Genomic DNA, 14,741 nt, shown 5'->3' on the forward strand with positions numbered 1-14,741 from the left:
ATATATAGGGTGAGCTATATATATTTTGGCTTTAAGAGTATGTATATATAAATAAACGAAATTGAATAATTATCTGGTTTTTGATGTTCTTTTCATATTGTTACAACAATTTCTTCTCTTGGTACTTAGTGTGCATTGAAATTCCTTATAATTTACTGGATGAAATGTCTTTATAATTTACTGGAGGTAGGGTCTATTGGGTAACCAAATTTATGGTAATATTTTGTTGTAGACATTATTGACTTAAGAATAAAGTGAACATACCAATTGATGCCTTTTTGTGCTCTTTATGAAAATAATAATTGGTTCTATTGCAATTCAAATTTAAGCCCTTTTTGAGCTCTTGAAAATAACTAAAATATATAAATAATACATAAATAATAATATTCAATAAATATGAGCAACTGCTGGGCAGCATGCTCTAGTCTGTCAGAACTTAGCTTACTCACCACCAGATGAATCACTCCAGCAACTTTGTTGACCCTGAGGATATGACCATCCACACCCAATGTATTAAGAAGCCTGTATGGTACCCTCTGAAGAAAAATTGCAAAAGGTCAGGAATGAGGAGTCTGTACTTAAGTATTAAACATACTCTTTTAAATGCTGCTAAAGAAGTCAAGTTTGGTTAATGCTAAAGAAATCAAATAAAATGGGATGAATATATAATAGTTTAAAAACAAATTTGGGCTATATATTTGCACATTAGGGGTTGGGATTAAAGCATACAATATTTCAAATACATAACCTAACCTAGGTACCTCCCCCCCCCCTAAACCCCCAAAACCCTCGTTTAGATCTTGTAAATGCAATGAAAGCTACTCTCTGAATTACCAAGCTTAAGAGTAATATATTTAAACAAACCGTCTCGTGGGTATCTGTCCTGGTGTCTGTAGCGTCTCCAGCTTGACATTCCATATACAGTATATAAAAGAGTAAATTTAATACTTAAGTACCAAAATTGCAAATGGTCCAGGAATGAGGAGTCTCTACTTGAGGCAGTAGATTGCTAGATTTCTCTTCCTTGAAACCTATGAGCCAGAACACCTTGAATATTTTTTAATTGAAGCTAAAAAGCTTTACCCCTGAGCCAGAGCCCTCAACTTCTAGAATAGTGGAGGCTGAAGCCAACCATGGAGCATATTCTGATGAGTATTCAGATGAAGGGGATATATGACTGGTTTCAATTTCCAAGATTATTTAACTGCAATAGACTAATAAAGGTTTTTACCATATTTCCTTTGTTTCTTCAATTTTATTTGTTCTTGAATATATTTTGGTCAATTAATAGGCTATATAGCTATAATTGAAAAGCCTAGGGCTATGAGGAACCAATGGGGGGAGGGGAACTAGGGATTGATTTTCCAAAACAAAAAAAATTTCTTTATTTTCTTCTATCATGTCACCATCTGAAATAAAGCTACTCCATATCTTTACCTATTTAATTAATATGCCTAGGGTTAAGGTTTATATAAACACACTAATCAGATAGATAAAATAAACATACCACTAGCACCCAAACTTCATCATGAATTCAAATACGACAGTCATTTCCGTCTACTTCTAACTTCTTCTTCTTCTTAAGTTATAGGCTTTGGATAAATCCATTTAACCTTTTTCGTATTGTCTGATTATGTCAGGGGTATCCTGGGAAATCAAATATAAAAATTAGACTATTATTATTTAATAACAGAATTTATACATCATTGATGAAAGCACCTATATTTAGGCAGTTAAAGACAGCTTTGAACAATTTGGCATCGTCAATTGAAGAGTGTCTTCTTTGTGTTAGTTGGTCAATATTACGGGTTAGCTTAAGGCAGTGGTCGGCAAACTTTTTTGCCAAAGAGCCATATATGTACATTACTACTTTACTTACTTGTACTTGTGGCATGAATCAGGCGTTTCCCCCTTCCCCGGCATTGATGAACTTGGAGACCTTCTTGGACCATGTTGAGCGATCTTCTGCCAGCTGCTCTGCAAAAGTAAGCCACTGAGTTGACCATCTGTGTCCAAACTTTCTGAATCCCCCGATAGGTTCAAGGTCTGATTTGGCCAGGTTCCAACTGGTTTTTCCTCTGTCCTCCTTGGCGTCTCTTCCAGGAGCTAATAGGCTCGACTAGAAGTATTTGGCAAGGCAAGTATTCTGGCGGCTTCCATAAAACATATATGTACATTACCAGGATTTAAGAAAATTTAGAGAGCCAGATCAGTTTATTAATGTAGTTTTTTTTTAAATTGATGAGAAAAATACCTGTTAGATGTGCAGCTAGATGGAAAAATACAACAACTTTAGTCTTCAAGAAGACTTTAAATATTTGTGCTGGAGCAGCATTTGAGGGGCCAAAGAGCCGCATGCGGCTCCAGAGCTGCATGCGGCTCCGGAGCTGCACTTTGCCGACCACTGGCTTAAGGCGCTTGAATATAGCAGATAAAGTTAGCCATTCTTTTTTATGGTTAACAGTTGCCACAGGGAAACCAAAAAGAACGTGGTTGATGGTCTCGTCATGGGTTTAGCATAGGCAGCAAAGAGGGCTCATTACTGTTGGAGTGGTTGTTTTGATAGTGATAAGTTTGGCAGTTAAGGCCAGTAGCATTTGATCATATTCTGTGGTACATCTTTGAGTCTTTCTGGGATGTAAATGGAGAAAGGCTTGGTAGGCGTTGGTTTGCTAGATAAATTTTTAGGCGCAATCTCTTACTGGGATAGGTCTTCCAGATATTATTTCAAACTGAAGGGCAGACTTAGCTATTTCATCTGCCTTATGGTTTCCTTTAATACCCATATGTCTTGGGATGTATTGGTATTTATGGATATACCTTGTTTAAGTAGTTGGTTCAATAGTACAAGAGTGGTGGAGTTATCACTGTCTGGGTAGTCTGATACTCTGGTGATATTGAGGCAAGGGCTGATTTTGAGTCTGAATAAATTATAAGAAGGGTGTTTCTTGGAGGGTTTGGCATCCATATAATGGTTTCCAATGCAATGTTGATGGCAGCTATTTCAGCTGTCATGATACTCACATCATTTTGGAGCCTTTCTGCAGCTGCTATACCTGAAGATGGGAAGTGGACTCCACAAGCAGTCCTGAATTCTGTTTTTGAGCCATCCACAAAAATTGGGAGGTGGTGGTTATATCTCTGAGACTCAAATTTGTGGAATAATGATTTTACATAGGCAAGTGAAAGATTTGCCTTAATAGCTGGCGTAAACAAAAGGTTCACTTCTGGGTAGTGGTCAGCACAGGATGGTATCCAGGGGTATATTTGAAATAAAGAAGATGAAGGTATGGGGAAGGTCATTTGGGTGGTTACGAATCCCATGCAAGGCCCCTAAAAACACCAGGGTTTCTTATGGTTACACAGTTACAGTTACATGGGGGTTCAGTTACACGGAGGTTTAGTTAAATGGGGTTGAGTTGCACGGGGGTTGAGTTGCACTAGGGTTCAGTTGCATGAGGGTTCAGTAGCACAAGGGTTCAGTTGCACGGGGGTTCAGTTGCACAGGGTTTCAGTTATACGGGGGTTCAGTTGCACAGGGGTTGGGTTATAAGGGGGTTCAGTTACAATGGAACCAAGCTTCGAGCATCACTCATTTTGCAAATTTTTGCAGCAGTAATAATATTTTTTTTCTGTGAAATAAAATTCGTTATTTATTTGTCAATTTTGTCATTATTTTTGCTTTAAGATTCAACTCAAGATTAACAAAGTATTTTTAGCTGGGCATAATAGTTTTTTTTTTCATCATTATTTCTCCACTTCAGGGTTAGGAGGACCTCAATATTCTGACATCATTAAGACATTCCTTGCAATATTGTTTGATAGGGTAAATTTTGATAAATAAATATTACAAACAACAAATTAAATTGTATTTCCTTCCAGAAGAAGATATTCCTTCTGAGTGAAAAAAAAAACTTTAAAAAATTTGCTTCTCCTCAAAATTAAACTCAGCATCTATGAAAGTAGGTTTCAGATAATCTAAAGACCATTACTAATTAGAAGATTATTGTAGAAGCCATTGTGATGAAACTAATGCATTGTTATTTTTCAGAATTTTTAATTGAAACTGGCATTATTGAGCCTTTATTTTTAGTAGGTTTGTAGTTTTAGTTAAATTTATGTTTATTTAATTTTTAAAGTGAATTGGTTTCAAGAGTTTATTTAAATTGACAGGTAATGAAAAATGCATCTTTGATAGAGCCCAGCCCCATGAAATTGAATTACAAAATGCTCTAATGCCAGCAGATCCAGCCATTTCAATCCAGGTAAGAAGCCTCAGTTTCATGTCATCCAGGCTTAACATCTATGGCACCCAGCTTAAGATCAATACCATCCAAGGCTAAGATCCAGTTATTTCAGTCTATGTTAGAAGGCTCCATCCCATGTCAGTCAGGCTATAATCTCTTGATTCATGATATCTGAGATTAAGATCAAGTCATCTCAATACAAGTTAGAGGGCTAAGTCCCATGCCATCCAGATTAATATCCATACCCTCCAATCTTAAGTTCTGAAATTCTCCTAAGGCGGGGCTCAAAATATAAAATTAGGCAAATATTAATGTACTTTGGGAAAAGTATTGCTATATACTCGTGCAAAAGCTTGCAGATTTTTTTGGTTTAGATAATTCTATTGTACTTTTCCTTATCAAAAGTTGGTTCTTAATGCCAATTTGAGATAAACAATAATAAATCTGTAAAAATTTAGTCTAAGTTTATGTAGGGGTAATATGAGGTTGTTTGTGGATGATGATTTTGCGTTATGTTTTAAGTTTGCGCTAAGTCAGACCAAGTGTTGTTGACCTTCAATAGTACACCTACTATTAGCTACAGGGTTTCTTAGCTAGTCATGTAATCTATGGGAACTGTTACCTTCAATTTTTGTAAGGTAGCAGGCAAGTAGGCTGTCTCTGTGCATAGCAATAGAGGTGAGACCACTTTTGCTGAGGAGGAAGTTGGTTTTGGTGTGATTCCTGAAGCCAAGTATAGCACAGATCATAGTATTCTGGACAGTCTCCAGACTGCATAATAGGGTTTTTGAGCATGAGCCATAGACATAATCAATCTGAGATATGATTTAAGTCTTATAGAAATTTATTACAGTTTTTTCCTGGCAACCCCAAGGCATATAGAGTAGCATTTGTAAGATGCGCATTATTCTGAGGCATATTATTCTCACATTTTCAATGTGGAGCCTGAAATTTAGCTTTTGGTCTAGAGTGAGGCCAAGATATTTGATGTGTTGTTGCTCTTGGATGACAACACCATTTAGGGTTAGTAAGGCAGATTGGGGATTTCTCATCATGAAACTGTACTATAGCTCTTTTTAATGGGGCGGGGGGTATGCATGAATTGTTGGAGAAACATTCAAAGGCATAAAGCAACTTTTGTAGCTTAGATTGGGCTAGTTCAAAATTATTTGAGGTAGACCAAAAGACTATATCATTTGCAAACTGAATGTTTGTTTGGAATAGGTTCAGATCCATAAATAGGCCTATATCAAAAACAGGAGACAGCTGAGGACAGTCCCTTCGGAAAGGCCTTTGGGTATACTTTTTAGAGGAGAAGAGGGAATTTAATTGGAGAACAAAAGAGCATTCAGATAGATAACTTTTAAAGAAATTCACTACAGGTATTGGAAAACCCATTTTTGATAATTTTTGCAGTAAGAGTGGATATTGGATATTATCATATGCATTTTGGAATTCCAAGAAGGCTGCAACTAGGAATTGGTTATCTATCAGACACTCGAATATGGCATTGGTTAAGTAAACAAATGCGTCAATGTAAGAATGGTATTTCCTAGATGCTGTTTGGGTATGTTGGATGAGGTGGTTTATTGGGAGTGAATTATCTTTGGGAGTGACTTATCTTCTCATATAATTTTCCCAGAACTGGGGTAATAATAATAGGTCTGAAGGAGTTATGGTCTTCTTTGGGTTTATTTTCTGTTGATCCTCTTTAAGTTGATGATGCAATTCATTCACAGTGAAATGAAATAGCAGTGAACAAACTATCAAAATTAAACTAGACTCAGTGAGATAATTCCAAACCATTCACAAATAAATTGATCAGAGAAGAAAATCCTCTCCCTGAAGAAAGTAACTGAATTTCTTGATCATTATTCTAATCTTGTGATATTAAGCTTGAAAATTACCCTTGTGATAGTCTATTTTTAAAACACACTGTTTGGCTCCCGTCAGGGTTGCCGCCATCTCAAAATAAAATCTCAGTTACTCTTCTAAGAAAATCCAGGAACACTTTGTGCCCGAAATGCCGCCAAAAACAAAAAGTCCCAGAGAGCCCCCAGAAAAAGGTGGAAAGATGCCTGTTATGTACTTTAGACCTAGTAGAAGACTCTACAGCATTATTTTGTGATGGGTGTAGGAAATGGATGTGTTGTGACTGCCTGAAAATATCCGACGCAGAGTATAAACTTCTCGTGAAAATTCAGGAGAAAAAAGATTTCAAATGGGACTGTGCTTGGTGTAAATAAAAAAAGACCACCCCTAAATTGATTACCCCCCCCCCCCCCGAACTCGCAGCCACTATCCAAGATATTACTTCAGTTATCACGCAAGCAATAGGAAACCTTCAGAGTAGTCTCTCCAATACCATTGCGCAAACTGAGAGTACACTTAGAGCTGAGGTGGGTTCTATAAAAGACGAAGTGAATAGTTTGGAAATAGCCCTATCCTCGAAATGTAGCACGGATGAAACAAAGCAAATTGTGCAAGCAGAAGTCCAAGCACTTAGTGCTAACTTTCAGCAGTCGTTAGAATCTGAAGTACGACAGATCATCCATGCTGAAAAATACCAAGAGTCATGGAAAAACAACATTTTTGCATACGGTATCGACGCTTCCAATGATGACACTTGCACTCTCAAGCAGTTTTTAATAACCGAGTACGGAATCAATGGCGGTTCCAAAGCCAACGTCCGTCGCCTAAAGCAGAATGTTCAAGCTAGTGATCCAACCCGGAATACGACGCCACCCGTTTTATTTACTCTGTCATTGTTTCAGATAAAAAAACAGATCTTGAAAGAGCCAAGTCGTAGTGGTCGTACAACCACTATTCAATATATTCCAAATGTTGCTTGACTCCAAGAAGGTACCCAAAGACTGAAAGCTGACCCATGTAATCCCAAAACTCAAGAGAGGTGACCGCACCAAAGCCAAAAACTACAGACTCATCAGCCTGACCTCAGCAGTGGTATAAACCCTTGAGCGGATTGTGAATGGTGAGATTCTGACACATCACCGTACCGATAATATTCTTTCCCTCAACCAGCACGGCTTTAAGCCAGGAAAATTGGTTGAGACCAATCTCCTTGAGATATACAGCATTATAACAGATCAACAGATCGCCATGTGATGTTGTAAGCGGAGTTCCCCAAGGTACAATTTTAGGCCCTACCCTATTTCTCATATACATCAACGATATGGTGAATGGAACAGAAAACAACATCACTCTCTATGCCGAAGACTCCAAGCTTTTCGGGCCTGCAAATGAACAAAGTCTGCAGTGAGACCTTCATAAAATCCCAACATGGGCACAATATTGGCTACTCGAATTAAACACATCGAATTGCAGTGTCCTTCACTTTGGAAGCAACAACCCCCATCACTAGTACAACATGTCCAATCCCAATTCACTGGCTGACTTAGTACTAAAGACAAGTCCCGAAAAAAGAGATCTAGGTGGGCTGATAGATGAACAATTGAACTTCCACGGCCACTGGCAACAAGTAGTTTCAAAAGTAAATTCAAGCCTCGGTCTCCTGAAACGCACCATAACTAGCCGTTCCCGTACAGTCTTTCTAAGGCTATAGTTAGGCCTGTTTTGGATTTTGGTACATGTCTCACTTTCCCTTCCAATAAGAATGATACCAGTCTAATCGAAGGATTTCAGAGGCGTGCCACGAAGTGCATAGCTGGTCTACGAGATCTCCCATACAATCAAGAGACGCAAGCAGCTGCCGACACTTGTCTTCAGACCCCACCGTTGTGATATGGTGCTGACCTACAAGTATAACGCACAACCAAATAACCCCTTTTTTACCAAACATTCAAGTCAGCACCATACAAGAGGACATTCACAAAAGCTGTCAAAACGTTCTGTCAATACACGAACGCGGCAACACTTCTTCTCCGAGCGTGTTGTCAACGAATGGAATAACCTTCAAGCTGAAACGGCTACTGGACCCAGGGCTGTGTCCTTCAAGTCCAGACTGGGCAAGGAATGGAATGACAAGCCATGGAAATATGAGTGGGACTACACGTCCCACTCAACTACCAACTGATGCCCACTACATCATAATGAGTGTCTTACTAGGAGGCTGATGCCGCTTTGGGCTTAATATTGTATCTCTCCTGCAGACCTCTCTTATGGCGTATCACTGGGTCCTAACACAGTGACGAAATTTTGCCATCATTGACCCAGAGCACAACAGATCCTTTATGGACCTTCATCGCTCCGAAGTGCAAATTAAGGTAATTGAGGTAAGGTAATTTTGTTTTAATATAGGGATGATGAGTGATGTTTTCCAAGTGGATGGGAAGAAGGAGTTACTCCAGGCATTGTTGAAGAGAGATAAGAGTGTTTTTTTTTAAAGTCTATTGGAAGGTGTTGGAGCAAAGATGAATGGATCTGGCCGTGGCTACAAGATGTTTTGGATTTAATTGAATTGATTACTTTATTCAGCTCAAACATTGTAAAATTTTGGAGTAGATACTGGGACCCAGGCAAGTCAAAATGGGGTGTTAGGTTGATCTGAGGTGAGTTATGAGGGTTTTTTTTTGAATGTCTTCTAAAAAAATCTGCTAAGAATTCAGCTTTTTCTTTGTTGGTTTCCAGCTTCTGACCATTTAGTTATCTGGTGATGGAAGGGGTTCTATGTGGAGAATTTGCCACACATCTTGTCCAGGAATTTATGAATCTTTGACTCTTGGGTTTCACGGGACACTGATAAGAGAAAGTTTTTGCATTCCTCTTCTTTTGCAAGTTTAATTGTTCTCTTAAGTTTTGCCTCTGCTTGTAGCTTTGCTATATATTTTCCAGTGGATGGATTTCTCTTGAAGGATCTGATGGCATTCCTTCTACTGTCCCAAGCTTCTTGGCAAGAGGATGTCCACCATGGCTAAGGGGGTTTATTATTCTTCAGTGTTTTTTGGGCGTTGGGACTGGGGTATGGTAACTTTTGCAGCATCAAGAAGTAGTGATGTGATATTTTTGGAGGGTGGGTTTTGGTCAGTGGACAGTGAAGAGTAGTCGTGGTCTTAGACAATGTGGGAGAAGTTTGGCCAGTCTGCTTTTTGCTACACATAGTGGGGAATGAAATTATCAATGATGGCTGGGTCACCAATTTTTGTGCATATGGCGAAATGGTCGCTTAGGAGGTTGTCAATTCTGTTAACAGTAATTTTATTTATTAAATTTGGTGAGACTAATTGAAGATCAATAGTTGAATAACTCCCACTTCTTTTACTGAAGTAGGTATTTAGGTGTCTAGGAGTCACTAGTACTATATTGGTAAAATTGGTGAGGAATTCCTCTATGTATTTTCCAACATTATTTCGAGGTGAATAACCCCGGATAGGACTAGGGGCATTGAAGTCCCCAATAACCACTAGAATTTATTTTGAGAATTTATTAGAAATAAAATTGAAAAACTTCTTGTCCATTGTTATTACCGATTGGGTTACATAAATTAATAACAGTAACCTCCGTGTTTGCCAGACACAACTTTACACCAATTGCATCAATGTCATGACTGAAATCAGGGAGGCTTATACCCCAGAATTTCAGGTGTGATCGTACAAGGATGGCAACTCTACCACCAATTCTACTGGAAGATCAAAATTTTATTAGGACACCATAACCAGGAATTTTGAGATTAACTGATGAGTTTAAATGGGTTTCTAGGAGGCATAGTATTTCAATTTTGCGTGAAGAAGTATACTTAAGAAGTTCGGTAATTTTATAATCATTTAAGGATATCACTTTCCATTGCAAAATTGTGGTGGATAGAGATAACTGAGGGGTAGCCATTGATAGATAAATTTAGTTTATTGAGTATAGTGCTGAAATTTGTGTTGGCTGTGTCCTTGAGATTTTTTGGGAAGTAGGTATTAGCCATCTCTTCTAGAATTGAGGACTTTTGATCTTCTGTGAGGGATGTTCTGTAGAGTGAGTTGAAGTTGAATATGTAGAGACATAAGTTTGTAAGTAGTTTTGGATTTTCTTCGGATGTTTCCTTTGTTGATTTTGACGAAATCAGTTTTGCAGGTTTACTTTTAGAAGATTCTGGGTCTTGGTCTCTGGTTGGAAGGGGGGGGGGGGAAGTCTAAGGTCTTGATTCCAGGGAATGTTTTTGTGGTTGGGTCTTTGTACCTTTATGCGGTTACGTTTTTGATTGGGTTGTGTGTTTGATTCAGAGAATTCAGGCGTATCTTCATTATGCAACATGAGTTTAAATTTTGCAAACTGAAAAGTGATGTTTTTTTTTCAGACAAACTAAGAGCCATTGATCTTGACTTGTATTTTGGATATACGGATCTGTTGTCAGAAGAATGAGGACCTTTGCAATTAATGCATGTTAATTTCTTGTTTGCACAGTTTGCTGTGTTTGGAGGATGGATATTTTGGCATAGATTACACCTTTTCAGGTTTGTTTTGCAGTGCTGTTTTGTGTGACGCATTATCAGACATGTTTTACACTGTATTGTCTTAGACTTATACTCTTTATAAGGTTTTATCTGGCCAAATAAGAATATAGGTTCACTGAAGTCCAGGATGAACAGGTAGGATTTAGATATGTATATGCCATCATTGTTGGGTTTTTCTAAGTCTAGTGATTTTTGATTCAGATATTTTTTGGCCTTTACAGTTCATAAGGCAATCCTTTAAATCAGTTTTGGGAATATCATTAGGGATATTGTATAGGCTATGGCAATTTTTGTTTGGGCAGGGGGAGGGTGAATCCATTTCTTTGAATGAACCTTGAAGCCTCCAAGGGAGTTAAGTGACATCAGAGTTGTTTTTGCATTTTCACAGCCTGCTTGAATAGATATTAATATTGAACCATCTCTATTGATGTTGGGTTGAAATTAATTTTCAGAATTTTGACGAGCTCAATTTGAATTGTTTGGATGTTTTTTATTTGCAACATGGTTTCAGAAGAGATAGGCAGAAAGTGGATGAAGTGTTCTTCTTCCAAAAGAATTGGGGTGGAGTAGAAACTGTTTTTAATGGGGAGAAACTGGTGTACCGTTTTCTCTTGGATCTTTTAGGAGTGACAGTTTTGAAGCCGCCATCATGGTGATTTGAGTCCTCAGAATGGACAGAGATCATGGTTTCATTGGAGTCTGAGTCCTCAGAACGGTCACTTGGTAATTGGGAGACGGGGCCTAGTATTTGGTTATTGGTATCTCTCTTCTCTGGGGGTAAATTCATTGGGATCATGGTTGAGATAAATTTACCACTTTATCTAAATAAAAAAAATCAAGAAAACTTCACTTGATAGTCCTGTTTTCACAAAATTTTCAAATTCTCTAACACAATTGTTTTTAGTATTTTCTTCTTTTCTTGTTCATTTTTTGTTCAATCTAAGCTTCTTTAAGTTTCTTCAATTTTCTTGTTCTTCTTATAGAAACGTCATGAGGGCGATTCGATTTGAAAAATACTACATTTCGCTGAAAGCTCCGATTTGAATTGAAATATACTAAATCTTGTTAAGTGGTGATTTGATATGAAAAATACTAAAGTTTGAATTATTCATTTTTTAAGGAAAAACTTACCACTAGCATCAAACTTTCATCCTGAATCCAAATATGACATTTATTTCCGTTGCAAATTATTTTAAAATCGCTTGTAAGCTAAGATCAAGAGACCTACACTCTACCCACTAAGCTAGCGAAATTTGTGTGTTATGAAAGATCCGGGTTGCAGTGGTAGCTAGCAACCTAGTAAGAGACGATCACGGCCAATACTTAAAAAATATAATAACCCATAACTCCTATAAATAGAGTCAAATGAAAAAAAGAAGTAAACTATTGGAACCGGCTTGTCCGAAAACCCTATATAGAAAACTTACCATCCCTTGGCTTGGACAACAAGGGATTTATATCCCTTGTTATTTATATTACCTTGAAAATCAAGAAACGTGGCTGAAACCATTGTATTCTGCATATGTAGCATCTTTTTTTTCTTTCCGTTTCTCTTCAGATAGCTTAGTATTGTGACATCGAAGAGAATTGTTTAATATCTCATTTTAATATGGGTTGTAGCAGTAGCAAGCAACCTAGCAAGAGACAATCACGCCCCACAGTAAAAAATGAAATAGCCCATAACTCCTAAGACTAGAATTCCATTAAATAATGAAGTATACTCTTAGAACCACCTTTTCCTACACCCCTCAATAGGAATCTTACCGTCCATTGGCTTGAACAACAAGAAAATACATTGGCTTGACAAACAAGAAAAGTGGCTTCAACCACAATATTCTGCATAAACAGAATTTTTTTTTCTTTTTTTTCCTCAGATAGCATGGCAGTGGAACATCGTAAAGAGTTGTTTAATGGCTCATATTAAAGGAAATTCATGTGGTTAAAAACGTTTTAGAATTTAACACACATAATTTTCCAAATAAATACTTTTGTTACGAAAAACTCCGTTTTCTATAACACTTTAGTATTTGACTTTGACCCTTTTATAATTTTAGTTGTTGTTTAATTGTTTATTTTGGTTGTTCTTTTTTCGCTTTATTTGACGCTAAAGTGCGAATTCAGCCCTTTTGGGCTCGTGATAACCGTTTTTCAGCAATAAATCTTATCTTATCTTACATGAAACATTCATATGCCAAAACATGCTAAAATTAGGTGATATAAATATTTGATAGAACCTATCCTTGAGGCCCCGGAAATTCAATTTAGATATAGCAGGAAACAGAGTTTCAATCAATTGAGTCATTGACTGACAAAAATTCAAACTAACTTTCAGTGATTTTTTCTGGGTAGTAGCGATACTTTACATAAAGGATCAATATAGTTCACTATGAATTTTTACGGTAAAGAACAAACTCTAAACCATAGTAAGCCTACATGGTAGTATAAGTAAGCTAAAAGTTATGAAGAGGCTCCACCGATATGGGAAACTTCTTATAAAAATCCATAAGAACTTTAGGAGAAATTGCCCAAAGAAGGGAAGTAAGCCATCTAAGGATTGGTATTCTTTTTATCCAGGACTGCTTCACAGCTTCGACTTGCGCATTAAATGCAAGCCGTTGATCCATGGTTAATCCTAAAATCACAGGGTTATCTTCAAGCTGAATTAATGTGCCTTTTATGTAAAGCTGTGGTATTTGGACTTTTGCTTATTATTGAAGATCGCTGCTTTCGTTTTAATGGCTGATACTGAAAGGGACTTCGTTTCCGAGAAAGCATCTAGTTCTATTTTTGATTTTTGTAGATTTGTTTCCGATCCTTCACTTGAGCGTCCACATTCCCAAACACTCACTTCATCATCAAACTCCCTTTTGGATACTTTTGAACTTGAAAGGTCAAATTCTGATATCACAAGTAGAAAAGCAGAGATCTAATAGGAGATACTAGCTAGGTAATTCCAAATGAAACGAATAAATGGCTCAGGGAAGTCCATTGAAAAAGGGGTTGCATATAACATCTCTTTGGCTACATATCCGTATTCGTCTTCAAAGCCCAACAATATGACTGTTATAATTTGGCCTTGCTCCAAGGCTGCTCAGATAGCGTCTTCAAGACACATGACTTTTTCAAGTGTTGACAGTCGCTTATTAAACCTGATTGTCACTAAGGGAAAAGGCTATTTTTCCCTGCAAACCAATCCAATCTCTTTTGGATCATCTTTTCGATTATTTTCCCAAGAACTGAAAGCCGAGATATAATTCTGTAAGAAGAGCGTTTTTCTGGAGGTTTACCTTTTTTCTAATTGGCTTAATGGTAGCTTGTTTCCAAATTCTTGGGAAATCCCTTTTCTGCTACAGTTCATGATACAGCAATAGCAAGATTTGATGGAATTTTTCCCCTGCTTCCCTTGGCCAAATGTATCCTATTGCAAGGATACATGAAACAGGGTGCTGATGTCGTATTTACTATTTCAAGGATCATCTTTAATTTATTCATTGAGAAAGGGCTAAGTAGTTCCTCTTTGCACAGTATTTTTAATATAATTTGCGGACCAATTGGTGCTTGGACTTTATGTTTTTGGTACAAGTCAGCAAGGACTTTTGCTTTACGCTCGTCACCTGGAATTGAGGAACCATTTATTTCCAATGTTGCAATTTTTCCAGTTGATCCTCCTTGCCGACCATTCTATTAATAAAATTATGAGCTTGGGATATGGGGTTATTTGCGTCAAATTTTTCAATAAAGGAGGATCTTGCTTGTCTTTTTGCCATTTCTATGACTTCGTGGGCTTTTGCCTCTATTCTTTTCATCTCTATAGCATCTTCATGAGCCCTAGTTCTGCTTAAAATGTTTCTTGCTCATTTATTATCCTTTACTGTAACTTCTGTGGTACCTTTCCACCATATTCTTAAAGTAAGATCTTAAAGGTGGTTAAGATGACTTTCACGATATTGCATTCTCTGCTGCAACTAGGACATTATTAGTCGATGCTTGGGCTATATCAGATGAAATAGGTAGCCCTTTTAATTCTGTGTAGTCTTTTCCCTCAAGAAATTATTTGAAGACTGTCCAGTTGGCT

This window comes from Artemia sp. Qi Xiang Cuo, chromosome 10 (assembly GCF_049724085.1).
Source record: "Artemia sp. Qi Xiang Cuo chromosome 10, ASM4972408v1, whole genome shotgun sequence".
NCBI classification, from domain to species: Eukaryota; Metazoa; Arthropoda; class Branchiopoda; order Anostraca; family Artemiidae; genus Artemia; species Artemia sp. Qi Xiang Cuo.